General features: G+C 42.2%; 1 long non-coding RNA gene across 2 annotated transcripts in view; it reads left to right on the top strand.

Moving 5' to 3' along the window:
• The first annotated feature begins 2,668 nt into the window (after nt 1-2,668).
• LOC126042536 (uncharacterized) overlaps nt 2,669-22,907 on the top strand; it is an 81,675-nt gene continuing 61,436 nt past the window's right edge. For both annotated transcript variants that reach the window (XR_007507212.1, XR_007507211.1), the window contains exons 1-2: nt 2,669-2,779; nt 3,644-3,887. This is a non-coding gene — a long non-coding RNA (uncharacterized LOC126042536). The remainder of the gene's footprint in view (nt 2,780-3,643; nt 3,888-22,907) is intronic.

Genomic DNA, 22,907 nt, shown 5'->3' with positions numbered 1-22,907 from the left:
CTTGTGAGCTAGAAATGGATGTTGGTGTGACTTATTAGAAGTCCTTTATTGGTATGTAAGACTTAAACAAAATGTCAAGCAATGACCTGTCAGTTTGGCGGTGGTGACTCCACAATACTCAGATAGACTTAAACTGCAGTAAATGCTTCAGAGGGGTTGCAGCACTCTTAGTCTGTCTGCGGTAAGACATGTTGTTTTATAACTAATTATGTGCAATAGAAACGTGCACTTTACAAGCATGGCATTAGATCTTTCATGTGGTCATGGTTGACAGCATTTCTGCGGAAATACATGATACACTGTGATCCGCAAAGCACTGTACACATCCATTAAATATTGCACGAACACTAAGACCATGGGGAACTTAAAATATTGAATCTGAGCAAATGGATAGCTCAGAGTATGGGAGCTTTTCACCCATAGGTCACAGTTAAAAAAACAGCTCGAATTAGTGCCAACACCATAGCAGACATAACTTTGCAGGTGTTCATTGCCTGACATGAATTACATCCTGTATCTTCTGTTGGACAAAGGGTTTTATCACACAGGCCATAGTTGGTTGTGGCACCCATAAGGACAAATCATTGTTTCCTAGAACAGCCAGGGTTTAAAAAGACTTGGAGGCTGTGAACTTCCCAGGCATGTCTAGGACTGGGTCAGAGTTTTAAGACTTGAGAATTGCACAGAAGTTATTGTTCTCTCTGCAGAAAGAAGCAGTTTTCTTTCTCCAGGAAGGCTAGGCTGGCACTTCTTGCAGAGCGTATGAGACAGTGATGGGACTGCACAGCCCACCCCCAGACACCTCTGTTGGCCACCTCATCTTTTCCCAGGACAGCGCACACCGCCTGGGGCTTTCTGCTCCCTGCGTTCTACAGCGGAAGCCTTTCCGAACCAGTCTCACTCCTGGTTCTTTTTTGCTCTTTTCCCACCATTTTGATTTAGGTTTTGTAGCTGTTCCTCCTTGCAAGGGAGTGGTCAGTGATGTGTTTCTTAAGCTCAGGAACCGTAAAGCAGAGCTTCTTATGACCTTGACTGACAGAGCCACAAAGAGACCATTTCTGTAACGACTGCTCTTTGTGGCTCCCAGCTGGACTCATTGTTATTCACTCCTCATTTCCCTGATCTACAAATTCCTTACTCATCTCTTCAGCACAAAAGCACAAGTTCTTCTCTGACTGATACCATCTTTACTGACTTCATCAGAGGATCTACTTGATATGAATATATCCTTATCTATATCTGTATCTGTCTTCAAGAATACATCTGGTTTATTGCAGATTTTCTGCGGATGCCATTTTGCAACAAAGTTTTCCTCAAAATCTCAACTACAGTAACAAATATAGCTGTCGTTTATCTTTATTGTGACTGCATAAAGCCCATCCTTTAGGCTGTAATGCAAAGGTTAGAGTACTGATATCTAATAGAATAAACTGCTGTGATCTATGAATTTTGGAAAGTGACAAAAATCTGTGCTAATTGATCTCCTACTTGATAATGGGGAAGCTGAAGGCATAGGCAACACTAATAAGTACAGTTGCTTCTCTGAAGGTCCTAGCGTAGCAGAAACACATAGGATTTAATGTCCCTAAGACACTAATAGAACTGGTTTCTAAAAACCCTATGAAACCAGCATTCCTGCTTTGGTAAAATAAGTCTGAGGGCTGTTGATCCATGGGCAAGGGAGCACGATTGGAAGAAAAATGGTATGAAACGTGGGTAGGAGGAAACTCAGAGACAGCTGTTGAAGCTCTTAGTTGCCACTGAGGGCTGGGCTAAGTGGGAGCTGGGACCCTATATCCCTTGGTGTGGCACAGCACTGCCTCTGCTACATGCTTTCAGAGGGAGCAGATAGTTCTGCACAGTGCCGCAAGGCTTTTAGAGGGGCAGAAGAGAAGATCCCACCTCTGTGAAAGCTTCAAGCCCATATCCTACCTCGGCACTAGGATGTCTTGCATTTGCTGTGTACACGGTTGCTGTAGCTAAGCAGGGCATTTATTTTGCTGCCCTAAAAAAAAGCAGCTGTTTTCCAGGAGCTTGTGGGCAAGCCTGGAACCCCTGTTACCTGCCCGCTCGGTGTGGTGTAAATAGCCTTTATCAGGAAACGGAGCTGCAGGGGAGTGCTTGCTACAGCTCGCCCGGCACTGCAGGGCACATTGAAAAGCCATGAAGGAAAGGAAAAGCACATCGGAGATATGTGACGTGGATTTTGCCAGCCCAGCAAACTGGGTTTTGTAGGGAACTGAAAATCGTCATCAAAACAGCTGGCTTATTTACTCTGCCATGCTCATAAGCAAGAGCGGCTATTCCAAGGCGCGGCTGCAAAACTGCTTTTTTGAGAAACAGCAAAACTGCTACATCTGTAGTTTGTGTCTATGTTGTGGCTAAAACTCACATTTGTTTAATGAGTAGGGGGAGAGTTGGGGGAGATAATGGCAAAACCACATTTGATTTCTCTTTTTTAACTGAGCCTGGGCAGGCAGAAATGGACACCTCTGCCGTTGATTGTAGAGCAGATACACAGTGACACAGAGCACTTTGGCATCTAGTACATCCGCTGCTTGCCTAAATTTACAAGCAAATGAAATTTGTAAGAGCACTACAAGGAATTCTGAGTGGATCCCATTCCTCTGCTGTAAGGACATTATGCAGCACAAAATTAGGTGGCCTCAGCTAACAGCTGATGTCGCCAGCACATGAGCCCTAAATATAGCACAGGCTGGAGGAAATTCCCCTGTTATTTTCCAGCTTGTCCGTGGGAGTAAAAGAGTGACAACAAAAGGTAATGAAATATACAACTCGGAGGGCAGAGTCTGACTCGCAAATATAGCTTGTTGCTGCGGCATAGAAGCCCCTACTGAATGGAAAGCCGGTGTGTCTGTTCGTTTGCTGCGTGCTGCTCTGCAAACCTGGCACCGCTGCCGGAGAGTCCCAGGCAGGCGGTGCGGTGCTGCGCTGCATGGCTGCGCGGGGCGGTGCAGTGCTGCGGTGCGGTGCAGTGCTGCGGTGCGGTGCGCTGCTGCGGTGCAGTGCGGCGGTTCAGTGCAGTGCTGCAGTGCAGTGCTGCGGTGCGGTGCAGTGCTGCGGTGCGGTGCTGCGCTGCACGGTGCGCTCCTCGCAGCGCCGCGCTGACGGGCTGCAGCCGTCCTGCAGAAGAGGAGATGCTCGCGGACACCTCCCTGCACAACAGATTAAGGGGAGTTTAGAAGTAGCATCTGGCTTTAAATGGGGTGGGATGAAAGCGTGGATACTTGTTTGGATGTCTTAAAATGTATTGTTGAAGAGAGTTGGCAAAAAAGAGTCTCTGGAGTCATGAATAAAGGGAAGGATGTTACTCACCGGGGCTTAGAGAACAGAGAGTGGCAGGAATTAATTCACCCCTCTTGCAAGGAGTTCTCCTTAAGGTGTGAAGTCTGACTACGTGGATTTCTCTGCAAGACTGGGAGTAGAAATGACAAGCTTTAGGCAGTAATTCAAATTGATTATCACATTTTTGCTTCTTCACACCAGCATCTTGGTTTTGACATCAGCGTTACAGAGCTTCTGGGAGGCAGCAGATGCCCAGGCCCTCGCATCAGGTCTCGGTGGAGGAGGAATTAGGCCACATCCTAAGTGGACATTTTAATTGTCCTTGTTTTAATTACAGATAGTCACCTGTGCTAAAATGAGGTGGTCAGAGAGCACCCTGGGAAGCCTGCTATTCTTCAGAGGCTTTCACCTGCAGCAAAATCTGACTCGTGGCAGAAACTCATGCTTGCAAGAGTGAAACCATCAGCAGTGGTGCTCTAGCCTCTCTTTTGCCTCGTGTAACATGTTCATCCTGAGAGGCCTCTGTGGAAAAGCCCTTTTCAGCGTGGAGACAATACCATCAGCATCTGCCTTTCCAAAAGGTACAAAATTGCTCTGGCGCTATTGGAAAGTGTGAAAGCTGAAGTGTAGTACTGCCATTTTTTCTCCTTTCTTGAAACAGATCACTTTTAAAATGGAAAGCACCACGCAAACCGAACTTTTTAAAGAAATAAATTATTTTAAACACGTTAAGGAAATTTCTTCTCCCCTTCCTCCACTAGTGGAAACAATTTACTTGAATCATGTCTGAAAGCAGAGATAGTCCCTATTTGCCTGCTATGTCCTAAAAATGTATTAGAGTAAACTTTGCTGGGTTTTTTTTGCTGGAAAAGGATTGTCCAGTTCCTCCCTTCAGTCATATTTTCTTTATTTACTAACTTGTACTCTGGGATTGTATACATTCACTTGAGGCTACCTAAATCTGAGAAAATTCATTGTGTATATGTCTAAATAATAGATGCTCATTCAGAAAACATCAAGGAATGTTTTCAAACCTTTTCCACATAAAAAGTGTTTCAAAATTCATTTGGCCTGAAACATAGTATTTCTTTATATGGTGTGCTTTTAATGGTGTTTATTTTTATTTCAAGTTGAGATTGATACAAATTTTGAAGAAATTAGAATAAGAAAATCAGTAGGTTTCATTAAGAAAATATCTTTTCTTGTGTTCACTACATTTTGCTAATGTTGAATGTATTTTGTTCACCAGTGAAATGTTCAGAGGATCTATTTTATTAAACCTTGTGTCTTGAAACTTTTTAGGTAATGTTTCTTAGTAGATGGAGCCATAGATCACGAACTCCTTTGGGCAGGATAAATTTCATTTTTGCCTCTGGATCAAGTCGGTTGTTCCAATTAAAATGGGAAACAAACTGGGAAAATACTTTTATCGGCTTCCTTTATGTGCTCACAACCAGCTGGAAGGAACATCTTCATCAAAAACATGTTCTTTGGTAATACTTTAATCTCTTTTAAAAAAAAATTCTTCAGAAATTAACAGTCATGAAATTAATTATTCCAGCTGTGCACAAAAACAAGCTTTTAAAAATTATTTTAGGTTGGTTTTTTTTTTCATGCCTACACATCTCCCAGAAGAAACATCTAGGATTGAATTCTTCCGTCGCTTCTTCATGGAGATGCTGATAAAAGTTTCACGGAAACCCTTTAACGAAATTATACTGTTTTGACTATCAGAAAGTATTGAGGTGAAAAATGCTGTTCTCCTCAAGAATTTTCAGCTTTGTTAGAAAAAAGAAAAAAATTTGGTGGGAATAGCCACTGTAATGCTTTTATTTCAGAAGCATTACTTTTATGCTGTAGTTTGTCTGTAATAGTGTGCCTACATGTTAAAGGCGTGGAAGATTTAATGATACATAAAAGATAAGGTGGGATGATGAGGACAGAAAGATTGATACCCACAATTGTTGCTCCTTTGAATTGTTGGGCTTAATGGACTTTATTTTTTGAACAATGGATGGCAGGCAAGTAATAAAAGAGAGTGACACAATATCCAAACCGTTTCCCTGTACTAGCCAGATAACCTAGAAATACTGCTAATGCAATCTGTGGGGTTTTAATTGACTTTTCATGAATAAAAAAGCAATTAGAAAAAGGAGCAGAGAATTTTTTAAGAATAATGACTGTCAGGACTTCAAAGAGCTACTACACTTTTCAACTTTGAAGGAAAGTAACATCTTATAACAAAAAGCAGAAAATTAGGGAATTTAATGCTTGTTCTGGTTTAATGATGTTTTGTGGTTCCTAGACTGATTTAATACTTATATCTTGCTTACCACTTTGTGTTAGGGTGAGCCACGAATGTTAATAGTGGTTTAAACTTCCCGGAATGTCACTTACTTGCATGTTTCATGTGACTTGGGGACTAGCTTTCCCGTTTACACAAACAGAGTGCATCTTTCTTGGAAGCAAAATCTGTGAGGATCTATGTGAACAAAGCCCGTGGCTTGTTCTTTAGGGCACTCCAATGAACGCATCTCATTCAACGTGATCTGTTTTCCTAACCTAGTTGGGCAATTATGTATATGAAGGAAAATGGGATGAATGTATATGCTCTTAAATTTCAGCATGTGGAGGGTTGGGTTTTTTTCAAGGCAGGAAAAAAATGGGGAATTCCTGATCTTCAGGACAGGTGGACCCTGAGAAGCCAGAGTGCTGATGTGCAAGCTTGCCAGTGGCTACAATGGGCTCTGTTCTCTCTGAGGAGCCCCTTCCTTGCAAGGCAATTGAAAAGAAGTTGTTTGTGCTTGTGGTTTTCCCTCTTGAGGGGCAGGAGAGGTGAGTTGAGGGTGCAGGCGGTGGGGCCAGCTGAGCTCTGGTTAGATTAGGCTTTCAGAAGCACCTGTGAAAATTCGGGGTAATTCTAATGTCACATCAGTGGGGCTACACACTGTGATGGTCTGGCAACGTAGCACTGAATAAAGCAGCTGCTATAGACTGTCTTTCTCCAATATATCCCCTATAAATACCCTATGATATTAGAGCAAGGTTCGTTTCTGTTGTTTTTGTCTATCCCTTATGACTGTGCTGTAGCTCAAGTCTTTATATGAGAGGTACGAACCAGGGAAAAATACAGCTCAGGCCCTCTAAGAACTGACTGCTGGAGGAGTAGCAGCTACAAGAACAAAAGCTGCCTGGAGAAGGAGAAAATGAGCATGGGGTGTTCTTGGCAGGGGAGGAAGAAGGTCCTACCGTGCTCTCTGCTGCAGCGGACAGTCCCTTCCTCCACAGGTGATGTACCGAAAGGGTGACTTTTTTTAGAGATACAGGTGCCTACATCAGCAGTCAGGATCATGGCATGCTTTGCTTAGCTGCGGCTGATTCAAAGACCCAGGGGCTCCTCTTAAGTTCTGCTTTTCTGTGCAGCCAGAAGGGTTTGTGTCTTGGCAGGGGAGAGCAGGTTGGCAACTACCTAAAAATGTCCAAGCTGGTCGTTCCAGTTAGAGAGACCCCAAGCAGAGGTGGCATTTGTGATTTTGCTCATTAACGGAGACGTCTTTTGTGCAATATCATTGGCTTGCACCCATAGCCTGCCTGATGACTGCAATAAATAATACCTCCTTACCCTTGGATGTTTTCCTGTGTACATTTTAGCTATGCATAATTTATTTTCTGACTGTAATTGTGAGGGTAAAGCGGGATTACTGTGTGAATCAAGAATGTCATGGATTGTTCCTTCTCATATTCAAAATATAACAAGAAGACATTTATATTTTTAGTCTGTTTTGGGATTGGTAATCTTGAAATAACAGATATTCTTTTACACATACTAGAGAGCTATTTTTCTCTGGTTTTTTGGCTTCCAAAACTTGTCAGAAGTCACCTCCTTTCTCTTTTCCTTTCCACTTCCGAATTCATTTAGTGCCCATGAAAACTATCAGACAAATAGTGTTGCATGTTAGAGCACAACCTGGGCAGCACATAAGATTTCTGCATGAGGGGATATTTTTTTTTTGCCACTGTATTTCTGGCAGAACAAGGGGAATTACTCACAATGAATCATTTATCTGACAATTTTTGCCTTTTTCCTGTTGGTCCAGAAATTGCCCAAGTAATTTTGAAGCTCTTGGAAGCTAACACAAGTTATTTTTTAAGCTATCCACTGAATGAGATATGTTAGTAGCACTTTGATGGTTGTACTTGATAGTCAAGATCTGAGATTTATAGTATAAATAGTGTAAGTCTAACAGTTTAGACTTAAAATCACCTAAACATGACACACCTACTTGGACATATTAAAATTCACGGTTTGGGTACTAAAAATGCTTAAATGTCTGAAACAGAAACTGAGAAACTAAGACACAAAATGATGCTTCTTTACCGTTTCACTCTGAATTACTGCAAAATCAAAATCTTTTTTTATTCTTAAAGGTGAGCTGTAGTGTTTTAAGGGGTTGTCTTTGCTTTTGGGTTTTTGTTTGGTTTTTGTTTTCTTTTGTTGAGTTAACATTGCTCAGAAAAGGACCATTTTCCACAAGCACCTTTGGTGACCACCGCAAATCCTTGAGATGCCCAAGACACTGCATGTTGAAAGCAGTGACAGGCTTTTTCACTGTGAAGGAGGATTCAAGGAGATCTTCCTCAGGCCTCTCCTGCACAGCAGGGTCACAGTTCCTTTTGGACCTGTTGCACCCCCCTTGCCAGTCAGGTCAGATTATTATCCTAAATGGAGTTATTTCCATGAACGTGTGCAGTAGCATGACTGTAGAGTCACTCTTCCATTTTGGCTGGACAAATGGGACAGTACATGCACCTCTAGCACCTGTTTAAGGCAGAAGTATTTGGCAAATGCTAAACTGAATGCAACTGGTGTCACCTTTATATTACACTTTATAATGACAAACGTCCTTAAGGTCTTATATCTTTATGTCTTCTAAGTGCTGTGTGAATAACTAACTAAATGAATTAATGATATAAAAAGCAAATGTTCCTTTAAAGTGATAGGGCATTTCCTAGTCACTCTTTCTTTACAGGTGGTGAGGTGGAGACTAAATGGAGATACGTGTAATTAGAAGGACTTTCGCTTGCTTGGCTGAAGGCAAGCCCTAGTGTTTAAGGTTCTTCAGGGCCTATAAAGACATTTCCTCAGCATTGCATTGCAAAATGGAGTCATCTGTCATGTTCCTGCAAGGCAGCCAACCTTGCTGGTGGGGGGCATGGCTGCTGGACCCTTTCCAATAGGCAGAGCAGGGAATTGGAAACTGCACATTAAACAGCTTGCTTAGCCTTGCATTGGTTTCTCAGGCTCTTTTGCCTTTGCTTGATTTGTACTTCATGGTTCCAGATTTTCGCAGAAGCCTGGGAAAATCTGTAGACCAGCTTGTTGCTGTCTGTACTTGTCATATGCTGGTTGTACCCACTAAATGAGTGCAGAAGCGACGATATCTGCAAATGGGAAAATGCAAATGTACAGTTTCATGTGACACTAGGCAGAGCTGCACTTAGCTTTTATAAAATGTACGAATTTGCTTTTCTTTAAATTTCATGTATTTGTCATCAGGGGCCTGACATATTGTACCTGTCTTTCCTGTCCCCCTTTCAATTCAGCTGCTAGGCTCTGAATGTCATGCCAGCTGGAGTACCATATGTAAAAAACCCAAATAACAAAAAAACCACCCTGGTGACTTTTTACAGTAAGAGCAAAATACTCTTACTGGTATTTGTTACCTACAAGTCATGACTAAAGCAGGATACTTAGGCTTAGTGGGACCAGTGTAAATTTTTTCCACTCTTTGTATCTAAATTCTATGCCTATTTTTGGTAGCATTTCTTTACTTTTATTTGTGTGTGTATATGTACACTTGCAAGCACACAGGCATTAAATTACTCTTTTTTTTTCTATGGTGTCATTATATCGGTGAGAGTGGTCTTGCACTAACAAAGGTGAATAAGTAATTTGGAGAGGGTAGAGGAGATTAAAATAGGATACCGTGCCTGAAGAGATGGTTACCCCAATAGGTAAACCTATTGATGTCAGTGATGTTACTTACGTAGGGAAAGAATCCAGTCTGAAATGAGAAAGAAAATTTCCTTTACAGGCTTACTAGGAGCTATTATAAATGATACAAAGGGAAGAGGATTTTGGATACCTTGACAGTGTCTAGCTAAATCCTCAAGCTCTCTAGAGATGCAGTACCCAAATGTGTAAGAATCCTGTTGTTAGTTATAGGTTTCCATTAAAGTTGGAGGGGGTTAATCCTAAAAAAATGGCTTTAAAAACCATTTTACACATTTAACGAGAAAAGAGCTGTGAAATTAATGATACTGAGGCAGGACAAGGAACTTTGTGACGGCAATAGGGAGACCGAGATCAGCAAGGACTATTTCTGCTCTTCCCTCACTTGCTCCTGACACAGGAGGCACTCAGGCTGAAGCCTGAGAAGCTCTACAGACTGGGGGAACAGTGGTCCAGCCAGCCATGGCCAGCATGGCCTGCATGGCCACCAGGGAGAGGCAGCAGTGGGGCTCAGGGGTTGCTAAAGTTTTTAACAGCCAGCCTGGGAACAGCTTGTGTTTTTTGAGAGCCAATTCTACTGAATCAACTAAGCTAACACAGACTTGAATTAACTATTTTATTTTTAAGTCCATAAACATGAATGCAACTATGTCTGGGACAAAACAGATAAATTACTACCTGATGAGACTAGTACTGTGTAGTGGCCCTTGCCAAAGCAAAATGCTGTAATCTGAGACAACAAAACACAGAATGTTTAAGGAAGGCAATGAATAGTTAAATAAACTTATTTTCATTTTGCTTGATGCCTCTGAGATCTGACTCCTGAAGATCTTTGCACTGCCCAAATTGATGTGATGCTCTCTAAATGGCTGATGGCTCCTGTTAAAAGATGGCTTGTTTAAATGACTAGTTGGAAGATATGAGTCTTCCCTTACTGCATACAGAAAAGAATTGCTACAACATGCAAAGCAGTAAAGCATGAGGAGAGATGACATGTTTGAAGTGAAGTGTTGGTCCAGATGAGTAACTGAGTCAGCTTCCTTGAGATACGTCTGCAGAAACACACTCCTATAGACTCTTTTGAATGCAAAACCCCTAGAAAGTTATACTTCTCTTGCTCTGATTTCCTTTTCCCTGGCATTTCACTGTTATTTCTTTTTACTTTTGCTATTATTCTGACCTGCCATCTGCAGTTTTTCTGAACCTTAAACAGTAGCTGCGACTTTGCTGTGAGAACTCTGAAACTTGTTAACAGAAGGACTTGGCTTAAAGCAAGTGTCACATCACATTAGTGTAATTCTCAGGCACTCGCTAGCGCTCAGTTTGGCCCATTCATTTGGGCAGAGCTCAAAATACCTCCTTGCTGCATCATAGAGTTGTTCTGATGATGCTGATTACTTTTGTCTGCATCTGTTTTGATTGATAACTCAGGCAATTATTAGCATTCTGCACACAGCAGGAGCTTTTCTCAGCTCTTGTCAGCATAAGAGGACACTGCTGAGGAGGAAGGGAATTTGTAAGCAGAATCCCACAGAAAATAACCTACAGGGTCTGAAAGTATTAACGAGAAGTGCCACTATAATTAGGTGCTGTGCATGTGTATGGTACATACATATTGCATTATGCTCTTCGTGAGGTGCAGCATTGGGAATCTCACAGTAATCAAGATGAAGACATCTAGCAGCCTTGCCCAGCGTTACTTGCATCTGCCTTTCCAGGTGAAAGGAAAGTTAAAACAGGGCTTTGGCATTCTCATATACAGGTGCTGAATCCTTTGTAATGGCTCTTCCTGGGCTACCTGTTAATCCATCATTTATTACAAGGACTGCAGAAATAGCCCAGAATATTATTTTGCAGTGTTCTGTAACATTACCCTCAGAGCTCATCAGAAGGATATATCTTGAAAAGCTAGAAGAGTAGGAGGGGTGTGAAGGAGGTTTAGACCTCCCCAGTGTACCAGCAGGTACGTTGGTCCAAAGTTGCTTGACATGCTTTGTAGCCTGTGTGGCTGCCTACACAGCCTCTTCCTCCTCCCAATTTACATTGGAGGCTGTATCCAACACTCTGGCAAATATCTAGTCAGTCATAGTATCAAAGGAATATTAAAGTCATTGTGGCAGAATACTGAAAAGCAAAGAAACCCTTATTGTGGTTGATGTATTACTCTAAGAGTCTGAATTTCAAAGCACACTAATGTCTTTTCATAATCTAGATGCTTATTTTGGGCTGGGAGAACTACTGAAAGTATCCCCAACTTCCGAGTGCACAGGAACAACTGATAAAAATTAAGAAGCTGCTTGAATACATAAGTAGGTAGGTGGAAAATGTAACTCTTGATCCTGAACTGCAAGCAGGAGATAAAGTAGTGAGTGTGTTCTCTTGGCTGTGGCAGGCATGCACAGTAGGCATGTAGGAAATGAAAGCAGCAGGGTGAGCTTTTCCAGGGATTTGAGCAAATACAGAATATTGAGATTATTCCTAAAAGAAAACTTAGTTTTATGTTCAGATTTTCTTCCCTAGCTGGACTGAGGGCTGCTGCTTTTTATGAAAATTATGGTCCTGGTTGTGTCATTGAAGGCACATCGTCCTCTGAGAACTGAATGCAGCCAGTTCTACCTGCTCACTGACTGGTGTGGTCACGGACGCAAGGTCTGCGTTCCTCAGGGAGCAGAAACTCTGCTCTCTTGAGTGTGGCTGTGGAGGAGGGGGAAGTCTAGTCACCAGTGAAAATGCGATGTGCCTCATGGAGGCTGCCTGACACGGGGCTGAGGAGCTTCCTCCCAGCACAGCTCAGCAACTCCAGAACAAGTCAAACAGCTGAGTGTGTGCAATTCATACAGCTTCTGGGCCTCACATCCAGCCTCTGCCCTCCTGGAGGGACGGTGGCCTTGAGGGCTGCACGACGACTCAGCCTGGAGCACAGATTCTGCCTCTGGTCTGCCATGGGATGTAAGTCACTGCGACTGGCGTTTATGTTCCTTGCTAATTCAAACCCTGGCAGCTCTGGGAAATGCAGGTCTCATTTGTGATCTCACTTGAACCTGTGAAGCTCTCTGACAAGGATACTGCTAAAATCAGTATCTGGTTTCATGGAGATCAATAAGGTTTAAATCTGCAAACAGATCACACTGGGGCTGATTTGCTCACTTACATTTGGAAATCTCTTGGCCAAATGCAGTGGATATAAAGAAAGTAGATACTTTCCTCTTAGCTTATGTAGCAAATGCGTGGTAGAAATTATTTTTCCCTACACCATTTGTTTGCTCTCTTTTCACATAGAACTTTGCACAAATCCTGCTGGCGTTAGTGATAGCGATGAAAAGACATAACGATACCATTTCCCTCTGTAAAGTCCAGGACTTGTATTTAGGGGCATGAGTAGGGCATGCCCAACTAAGGGTGAAGTCTGAGGTATGGACGGACCTCTACTGTTACTAACTGGATTATACCTGGCTGGCTGTCAGCCCAAAGTTGATGAAAGGGCAATGAGGACCTAATCACAAACAAGCTTACTTGGAGAGGGGGAGTGAGAGTGTTTACCGCTGGTCTGAATTTTAGGGGTCTTGGATGACAATTTGAGTGAGTCATTGATGTGCTGTTCCGCTAGGGAAATTCATACAGTCCATTATCAATTTCCCTTGACATTCACAGCCCTCGTAGGATTTCTGGTGTCAGTTATTTGTTACCAGGCAAAAATAATTTGATTTTCATACTCCTTAAGTCAGACAAAGTTGGAGAAACAAGGAAGACAAACAAGGTCATCTCTTGTGTGTGGTTTTGTTAGTTAGTTAGATTCCATTTCACTCTCACAAAAGGTAATAGCTGGTTTTCTTATTTTGTTGCAGCTTTACTTTGCCTCAAAGTAATGCTTTTAAATTATTTTTTTAAGCCAATATAAAAGACAGACAATGGAGATGAAGTAAGAAAAATGCACAGCTCCCTTCAGAGGGAGCATTAATCTCATCATACAGGATTGGTGACTTCGCTTGTGCTTCCAGCTCCACAGTTAGGTATTCATATGGGTTTGGGTTTTGGGGGGGGGGGTTTGGTGGGGGTTTTTTTGCATTAATACCATTGCTAAACAGCTGTTACTGGGGCTTTTCCAAAATGGGATTCTTATGTGCCAGACTAGGATTTTTTTACGCTTTTACTGTGCGATGGTTAATGATAACACTGCATCACTGCATAAAAATAGTCTTTGGGATGGCTGCCAAGCTCTGCTTAGATGTGACCATCTCAAAGGAACAATCACCATGTGGCAGCTCTCTTGAAGAACCTGGTACTTTTTAGTGAAGTATGAAGCACCCGAGTATTAATTTAAAATAAATCTGAGTTACATCTTCCTGAAACAAGAACCAAAAAAATAAGTAGGTTCTTAGCTACTTGATGTGGGGTTTTTTTAATCTTTTCCATTCTTGAGATGTTATTAATATTTCACATAAGCCATAGGATTCCACTGCCACAGAAATTTGTGGGGCAGTTACTTAAAGAGAAAATTTCTACTACCGTGCACTGACTATACCAGAGAGTAATAGTGTCACTAGACACCTAAGCAGTGTAAATAGCATGCATGTGAAGGACGTGTATTTCTTTCCAAATAGCACTGAGAAAAAGTCACATGAAAGAATTTCTATTATCTACTCCACAGCTATCCTCTAAAAAACAACTTTAAACTGAACTTTTTAACTCCATCCTCAGCTTGCGTATGTCCACATAGGACAGGAAGAATAGTGCACAATGGAGGAATACGTACAGATTCCCATCTGCAATCAGAGCTGTGCACACATGTAGAAAGTGAGGGAGAGAGATGCTCTTCCTTCTTACCTGTCCTACTGTCAAATGAGAAAGTGAGAAACGGGGTGAAACGCCATGACCATGTGGTAGTCAGTGAGGGAGTTATGACTGGGTTAAAAAAAACACCACCAACAAAAAACCCCACTCCCCCACATTTTCCCAGCCCAGTCTGGGGTTCTCTTGCCTGGGTGCTGCCGTGCTTGGAGGTGGGGAGGCTGGCACCAAACCTTGTGCAAGGACTACTTAAGTATTTCAAAAAGCAAGATCAAAGAAGAAATACTGCAATTCTTCACATCACAGGCCAATGTATAGTCTGTTCGTGCCATTAGACCTCTCTTAAGGGTAATCCTCTTTCTTCCTGGTGCCAGCAGAAAATAGTGGAAGGAAGGTGAGAAGGAAAACAAGAACAAGAGCTGGCATGGGAAAGGAGAGGAAGCAGCTGATGACAAACTGCCCCTCTCCCCTACAAACAGTGGATTTCATGGAGATACTAAGCTGTTGGGAAAGCAAGAATGAAGCATCTGTCCCTTTGCAGAAGATGGTTGGGATTACTAAATCCCATTTAAACAAGGAAGATAGGATCTCTGTTAAAACAGAATAATCTCTTGCGGTGACCTAAGGGGACCTGATGACCAGAATAATACATTCTTAAACACCAGCCTCTCTAGGTATAGTGTGTGCAAAGCCGCAGTGAAAACTTCTGGTCTTCTGTGTATGCTGGCCAATACTTTTCAAATGTGCCGTATCAGCTGAGTCTGGACGGTGCTTATGCAGAAACCAGTATGTACTGAAAGATGTTGATTTTTTTAATACAGACAGGATTTTGGTTTATTCTTTTGATGTACAGTGGGCAAAGAATTAGTGGAGAAAAGTATGTGTTTGTAGTAGATACCATGTAATCAGACTGTATGGAAACACTGTAATAAACCTGTATTAATTTGGTATAATTGAAAAGTGAATGTCATGTTACTAGTGGAAAAGAGCTAATGGGATCTATAGAGAACAAACAGATGGAGATTTTTTGATGGGTAGGGCTAGTCTGAAAACAGATTTACTCACAAAATAATGCAAATCTGTTACATACAAATCTACTCACAACTTTTAGATCAATAGTGGACACTCATTACCAATGATCTGCTTTCACCCGGGATCTTTTCCCATCTCTGCCCATACTCCCAGACTACTCTAAACTCTTACTTTGCATTGGCATCATGCTTCATTTTCAATATTGTGACAGAATTTCCAGGCACCTTTTGCATAAGAAAATAACCTTACTCAAAGGTACAGAAAGGAATAAATGTGGCCCAAAGAAATCTTAACACAAAAAATCAGGCTTCCCTCTGTGAGTTATTGAGTGGAACCACTTCTCCAGGTGAACCAAGGGATGTTAAGGCCATCCGTTTCCTCTGGAGACTCTGAGCGCAGTATCTATACTTAGAAGATGTTTTTAAGCCTGCATAAAGCGCTCCTGAAATATCCTTGAAGTGCAGCATGGTGAAGACTCAGAAGGAAACAACTTCCCTCTGCAATGTTTTAGGATGAGAAGTAAAACAGTTTAATGATTTCTTCTGGAATGTCAGGAAAATATTTGTAAGCAAAAGCGTCCCTTCAGGTGGGATATTGCACTTCATGAGGTTTTTTATGACAACCTCAGGTTTGTGCTCCACTAGGTAAGATCAGTGTAGATGAAGATGCACAGATGTGACATCTACAAGAGCTTATGTGTTCATTTTGAACTTCTAATTTTTCTCCTATCAAGCTCTGTTTGTCAAACAGGGTTTAAATAAGAATTCAGAACATCAAATAACAGATGGCAAACACTAGGATATTAAAAGCAAAAAGCCCAATTGCATTTCAGTTCATATTTCCTTGGAGAATCTTTTAATTTTCCTGTTCAGTAAGACATTGCCTGACCCATCGTTTGTACAGATCCATGAAATATAATCAAAGCAAGGCTCCTCTTGGCATCTCTAGTTGTTCCCTGACTATACTGGGATACTTGTTCGTATCAGATCAATCTTTCTCGGTCAAAAAATAATCTTTGCTATCCCCACCCTGGAGGAAGACCAATAGTTTTCAGGAACAATGGCTCACAAAGCAACAGGAGGAATTTTGTCTCTTAAGTCTTTTCTGTACCTTGCACAACATGAATGGTATCTGAGATAGTGAACAGTGGGATTTAAGTGACAGTGCTCTCCAGAGAAATGCAAAGTGACATGTGGAGCAGTTGGATTTGGTACCTCAGTTCCTCAGGCTGTCTTTTCACTTGCCACTACTAGGAAACTGTCTTCAGTTTTCCAAATAAGCAAATTACTTTGATCTGAAAAGTGCCAGATAGTATTAGGCTTTTCTTAGGAATTAATCTAGATAAAAGGAAGGCTGCCCCTCTAGGCAAGGAAGTTTTGTAGCTATAAACTACTGCTCCTCATTCCGTGTGGAGCACTACAAAATTAATATATTGCTGATAGCTTTATATTTTCATTTGCCTACACAGCAGTTACATTCCAGTGACTTCCCCAAATTGGATATTAATGACTCACACTCTGCAATTTGTGTATCCATAAAGTGGAGCTGCATAATCTGAAAAACCGAAGACCATACCTAGGTACTCCCAAGATCTTCCTCCTGATTTACTGGCAGGTTCTCCGTTCAGTGTGATTTAATAGCAGTCAGTATATACAGCAAGTTCCATTGTAACATCAGCCTAAAGGAGGTGTCCACTAACAGCCTTGTGAGCAGCAATGGTAGAGGAGCAAGCAGAGCTTTGTGTCTCAAGGCTCCAGAAAGGATTGACCTTTTCTGTAGCACCCTGTGGTTATAAGCAGGAGCCATGGTGTGCTGGGGAGAGAGCTGGCCTCTTGGCTTCTTCACCTCCCAGGAGGGTGCCCTGACCATCAGGCTGGTAGTCCTTTTCTATATGTCCACCACAGCAGCTGACTAACTGAGACCTTGCGTCTCAATGACTTGCTGTTTAGCCTCCATTCAAGTGGGCATAACCTGATTTTTCTGCTGAGGAGCAAAGATAGATCCTTCCGTTGGAGCTAAGAGGCAAAAGTGCTTCACACATCAAAAAAAAATAAAAGGCAAGCTTCTTGAAATGCCGAGAGATCTCTTAGTAAAATCACTGGTGAGAACTACTTGTATTCCCTGTGTTCTTGAAAGCTGAGTGACAGAGCTGCTGAGAATGAGCAGACCAAATATCAAAAACATGTATTTGCCTTTTTTTCCCCAGCATGGTTAATGACTTTGCCACTGCTGAAATTACAAGAGACTTGTGGGAGGCACATGCCTCCTGTGCTCACTTCAGACGCGTGGTTGATCAGAGAGGAACCCCCTCCCTGTCAGAGAGTCCCTTTCCTTCTGCTGGCTTCCCGTGAACCCTCTAGACTTGCTTTCCCTGCCATCAGCGTTAAACTCTGTTTTCCTGTGCCATTCTCCAAGTGGAAATCTTATTTCCTCTTTGCTTTAAGTAATGTGCAAAATACCGCTTTTACATTTTTAACGGGTTCTAACTGCAGCGGGTCATTTGCCCTCTTGGCTCAAATGAGCTCTGCTTTCTGCTTCTGGGTGTCTGTACTTTCAGGGTATCCACTGCTAACAAAAAAGCCTACCTCCCAACAGAAAGATTCAGCTCTTGCCTGGGAGGGCAGTGTTTGAATTGAGAAGGATAATTATACACTGCTGCGTTCCCTTGCCTTATTCCACATGTCACAAGAAATCAGGCACTGAGTTGAAGCAGCAACCATGAACTGCTGGTATTACCATTACTTATATGGTCCTGAAAACAAACAGCCCTTGCAGATAACTGTGCTATTAGTTTGTGAGCCTTGGTCACCCATGGGCCTGGGATCGTGTCTTTGTTCCTTACCAGCCCTGCAGTTCCCTGTTCCTCTCCCGTAGCTCAGCACCATGCCAAATTAGACAAAAATTATCTCTGTGCTTGCACAGCTTGTGCTGAATCCTCAGTGCAGGAAGATCCAGATCATCACTGGAACAAAATACAAGCTGATAATAATCCCTGCTATTAGTTCATTTAAAATGGGTCAGAAAGACCACTTAATTGCCATAATTGCCTTCTGGCATTGCCTATGCAACAACCCTTTTGGCTGCATGAGTGGGCATGTGCTCAACAGTAGGCATTCCTATCCTTAATAACTGAGCTCAAAGATTAATACTTCCATTTCACATAGCTGCCATCTGCTGCTGCTAGTGTCCAGTCACCAAACAATCTTGGTCACTGATCTTACACACAGCACCCAGTGTTGCCTCTGTGCTTTTTCCTACTGCCTTGCTGGAATGACTAGTTGTGACTGCAATGGCCTGAATAAACCAAAATATTCACAGAAACAGTCTAGTAGGTGAATATAGACATTAACTAGTTCATTTAGCCCCTGCCTTGGGGTCGGATAAAGTAAAAAGCCAAATAGTTTTCATATGATATGTTCACCCACAGAATGGTTAAGTATAAGTTCTGAATTACGGCACTAATTGGAGTGTTTCAGGCTTGATGCTCTCACCTGCAGCCACTGTGTGTCTGATACTACTTTGGTGATAGTGCCATTGAAATGAGTGAGGCCATCATTTCCCCGAGTTCCTTGCGGTCCAGGCATTTGTGATGAGAAGATAGGATGGTACCATTTTGAGCTAAGCCCAAAAGAGTTCAGAACTAATTTAGCACTTCCTCATGCATGCTTTTGTTTGCACTTTTTGGGTGTGGGGAGAGATGTGCCGTTCCTGCTATGGGAATTCTGGGCTACTCCTATCTCCAGCAGAGCTGAAATGCGGCTTTTAGCAGACTGTCATGAATTACATATTGCCATTTTAATTACTGCTTGGGGACCTTTAAACTCGGAATCCTTGTGGGCACGCAGGCAGCCTCCCATCAGTCCTACACCGTGTCGGGAGCTCTCTGACTGCCCTCTGGGGCTAGCGCAGGAGTCGTGGACTTACAGAAGTGACAGATGAAGACCTTACGACACAGACCAGGTCTGGGAGGAGGTGACTCTGGACTGGGATATTTGAAATGGGTTGGTGATCTGGACCCCCCAGTGCTCTGGACTGAGCATTTTGAGTGGCAGTTAGGTATGCGGTATACTAATCTCTGAGAGCCAGATGGAGTGGATTTAATGTCAGAAGGCATTTACCAGGGATCAAAGCAGTTTATAGAAATAATTTATTTTTACCTTTAAATGAAAAAAATGATAAATGTTAAAATGGCCCTTAATTCATGAGCTTCGCGTCCCTGGGCTATGATTAGCACCAGATAACTGGGTCTCCCTGCTGTGCCCTGTTGCTTAGTTACGCTACACAAGTACACTGTGCTTTCATTTTCTGTCTTATGTGAGCAGAAGCAGCATGATATAAAAGTTCAAAAAAGTGAAAGACTCTGAGAGTACTCTCAGCTGTATTCCAAATCGCTTGGACTCCAGTGATGCCACATGCACTGTGCTTGCTGTGAATGGAAAGCAGCTTATTCTGATCGTGGGTGTAAATCAGCAGACACTCCATTAGCTGCAGCTGCTGGAATAAAGTAGTGTAAACAAAATCAGAATAATGCCCAAAAGATTGATCCTTCAGGGGAGGTAATTTATTTTCATTAAGAGAGTAAGAGAGATTAGCATCACAGTGGTATGATAAACTTAAAAGGCCCTGGAAGAGCTATTGTTGCTCTTAAGTAAATATTGATTCCTAAAAAAACCCTAGCAGATTGCATATTTATCTCCTAAAACAGAACTGCCTTGAAGAGCTGGATACTTCAGGAGCGCACTGTGTCTTTCTTTTTACCTGCTCTATTAATGAGGGTTTGCTTGTATTGTGTAAAAGCAGAGTTGACCCATGCTGGGTGTCACGAGAGCCACTGGATCTGGTGTAGCGCAGAAATCTGGGAGAAGCTCTGCACAGAAAAATGTGAGGGCCTGCAATGGAGAGAGAGGTATGAGTGGCTATGTTTCCTGAATATGCGTGAGTTGCAGGGTAAGGCTTCTGTTCACTTGAAAGTCTTCTGCTGACTGTATGAAGAAGTAGTACGTGTCTTTCACAGCTCTTTCTTACTGTCAAAATACTTATCTTTCTATTTTATTTGTCCTGCTAATGGATTCTTAAATACAAGCGCATAAAGGTCTCATAGGAATGAAGAGAAAACACAGTTTTGCTTGAAAAAATTATCTGGCAGTTCAAATGGTTTTCTAGAAATTCTGGAACACCTGATTCTAAATACATGGCTGTGTGATGAGAGCAGTTTCCTTGGGAGACTGCTAATACTTTTTTGCCCACAGTGGCTACAAAGCCTGTAGCACCAGCTTCTATTAATCTTTCTATTTCATGGCTGGGTCTTCAATTAAACAAAAATTAGAGGACAGGAACGTTAATAGATACGTTAGTTAATTCCCTCAGACTGAGGTGGTTCAAAGATCTCCAGATTCTTTCCTCGTGTTATTTTGGTTAGTTGTTGACTTTGACTTTTTTTTTTTTTTCCCCCCCTTTCTGAAAGAGGGCATGGGGAAAAGATGCCTCAAATAATATTTACAGCATTACTTTTTCATGGTGATTTAACAAGTGTGTGTGAGAATTTAATTTCCCGCTTCCAGTGGATTAGGTGAGGAAATTGCTGGTGTAGTAAAGCAGAAAACTGGCAAAAGGGGGGACACTCATGAATTGGTAGTATCATTGCTCGGTTTTGGATGGTGAACAAAAGACACAGTTTTCTGACAGAGAAACGCTCTCTGGAATGCTCTCATTCCCCATTAGTTCTTAAGGGCTGTGTCAATCACAAGTGTTTTCTTCAGCGTTGTGAGTACCCCTGATTCTGCAGTTGTTGCATGAACTGGGCGGGAATCTCTTCTCCCACAAAGTCCAGAGTGATCATCAGGGAATCTTGAGGTGGACAAATATTATTATTTTCCTTCAGCTGGCCTTTTATAGATGATAGTTCCAAAGCGGTAATTCCAAAGCAGCAGGTTTGCAACTTTTAATCACTTTTATTTTCCAGTATTTCTATGTGAAGGTAGATGTACTCCTACCTCAGATATGTTCTGCTTATTCTTATCAACATTTTACACTGTGATCCCTGCTTTTAACATCCTTGTATTTAGACAAGCAGCCAGCCTTCCTGTATCAAGATAGCTGTATAATTTACTGAGAAAACAGTTTCTTTCCTGGCAGCTTATTAATATGAAAGAAGATTTACTTTTGTCCTAGGGAGCCAGTCATTCTTCCCCTGTTACCTATAATGGTTAAGGTATTGCATATTTAGCTAGAAATGCATAAGGACAGGGGTCTCATTTTCACTTAACATGTCTCCCAGGCACTCATCAGCAGGCTCCTTGGTTGAGTGCTGACAAGCCAATAAACATGCAGATGTGTGGGAATGCAGTGGGCTGACTTGGTCCAAGTGGATTTTACATATTCATCACATTAGGCAGGGACAAAGGAGTCTTCCTTTTTAGATTTGGTTTGGGGTTTTTTTCCTGTTTGATGTGAACACATCCAGCCGGTAAGTTAATGACCAACCGTGTAAAATCATCAAATGACAGGAGAGAAGGAAAATGCATGCCAGTACAGATTTTTATTTTTTTTTTCGCTGAAGTGAAAATCTATATATCTCTTCCTTGCTACTTTATCATGGTCTAGCACAGTGACTTCCTGCTTAATGTGGTAGGAAGTATTGTTGCTGGAGCATCCAGTCTATCATTAAAAAAGCATAACAAATAAATAGCTTATAATAAATCAAAAACTTATCTAGGGGTTAAAGACGACTCTTTTCGAACTAGATGCATTGGAATGAGGCCTCTGTGCCTTCCCACCTTGCTACAGAGAGCTGGGGGATGTACTCGGAGCACATCAGGCAGCTGCAGCGTTGGGCATGCGAGAGCCACCTTGGGGAGAGGCGGCCGCCCTGCTGCCGCCTGGTTAGCTGCTCCTTCGGACGAGCGCACGGGTGAAGGGCACATGCTCTGCTTCTGCGTAGAGGAGCAACAGAGCCCGTGGAAGGGAGTTCCACCAGCTTTGTGCTCCATCCCTGAAGGCTTGCGACAGCCCACAGCTCTGTCATCCACACACATCTCCAAGTCCCTTCATATCATGTCAAAAGAAAAAAAAAAAAAAGAAAAAGGAGGGGGGATTAGACTAAGATCTTGCCACAACTGTAATTACTACCCAAGAGAGATGGCAAGGCAGCATTTTGAAGCTAAATATCCCCTGGGATAATACGCGTGCTATCCAGCAAGCATTTGGTTTGTCTTCGTGAGGAAAAGCCCTTCAGTGGGAAAACCTGCCCAGTCAGAAATGCCTGCACAGTGTGGGTGTGCTTACTGCAGGAGGGATCACTCCTGTCTCGTAGTTTTTCTGAGTAACATAAATGCAATCTGAGATACCTTTAAATCAATATGGATGATAATTAAATATTCTGTTTTAAAAATGAAGAATTTATTTTCACCAGGAGGATATTTCAATAAGGTCAGCAGGGGGGTGGCGATGAGTAAATCAGCTTTTGTTCACAGTTTACAAAATCTCTATCACAATAACTTAGATTTGTAAGCATTTGTAAATCTAGTTTCCCCAGAGGGAAAAGTGGCATTCAGGACCTTCTCCCAGAAAAGAGGAGGTTGGCTCTACTGCTTATATCAATAAGCATTGATTGGCTTCAAAGGAGCTCTGCTGATTTACATCTGTCAAAAGTCTGGTTCAGGAGATCACTTTGAGACACCTCTAACTGTAACCTTTTTTGCTCGCTCCCTCTGATACTGCTTGGTTCAGGTGGTGCCCTGCACAGATAGCAAAGACCCTGTGGTGCCTT

The sequence above is a fragment of the Accipiter gentilis genome, chromosome 9 (genome assembly GCF_929443795.1).
Source record: "Accipiter gentilis chromosome 9, bAccGen1.1, whole genome shotgun sequence".
Lineage (NCBI taxonomy): Eukaryota > Metazoa > Chordata > Aves > Accipitriformes > Accipitridae > Astur > Astur gentilis.
Note: the sequence above shows the minus strand (reverse complement) of the source record. Positions and strands in the feature narration are given on the sequence as shown.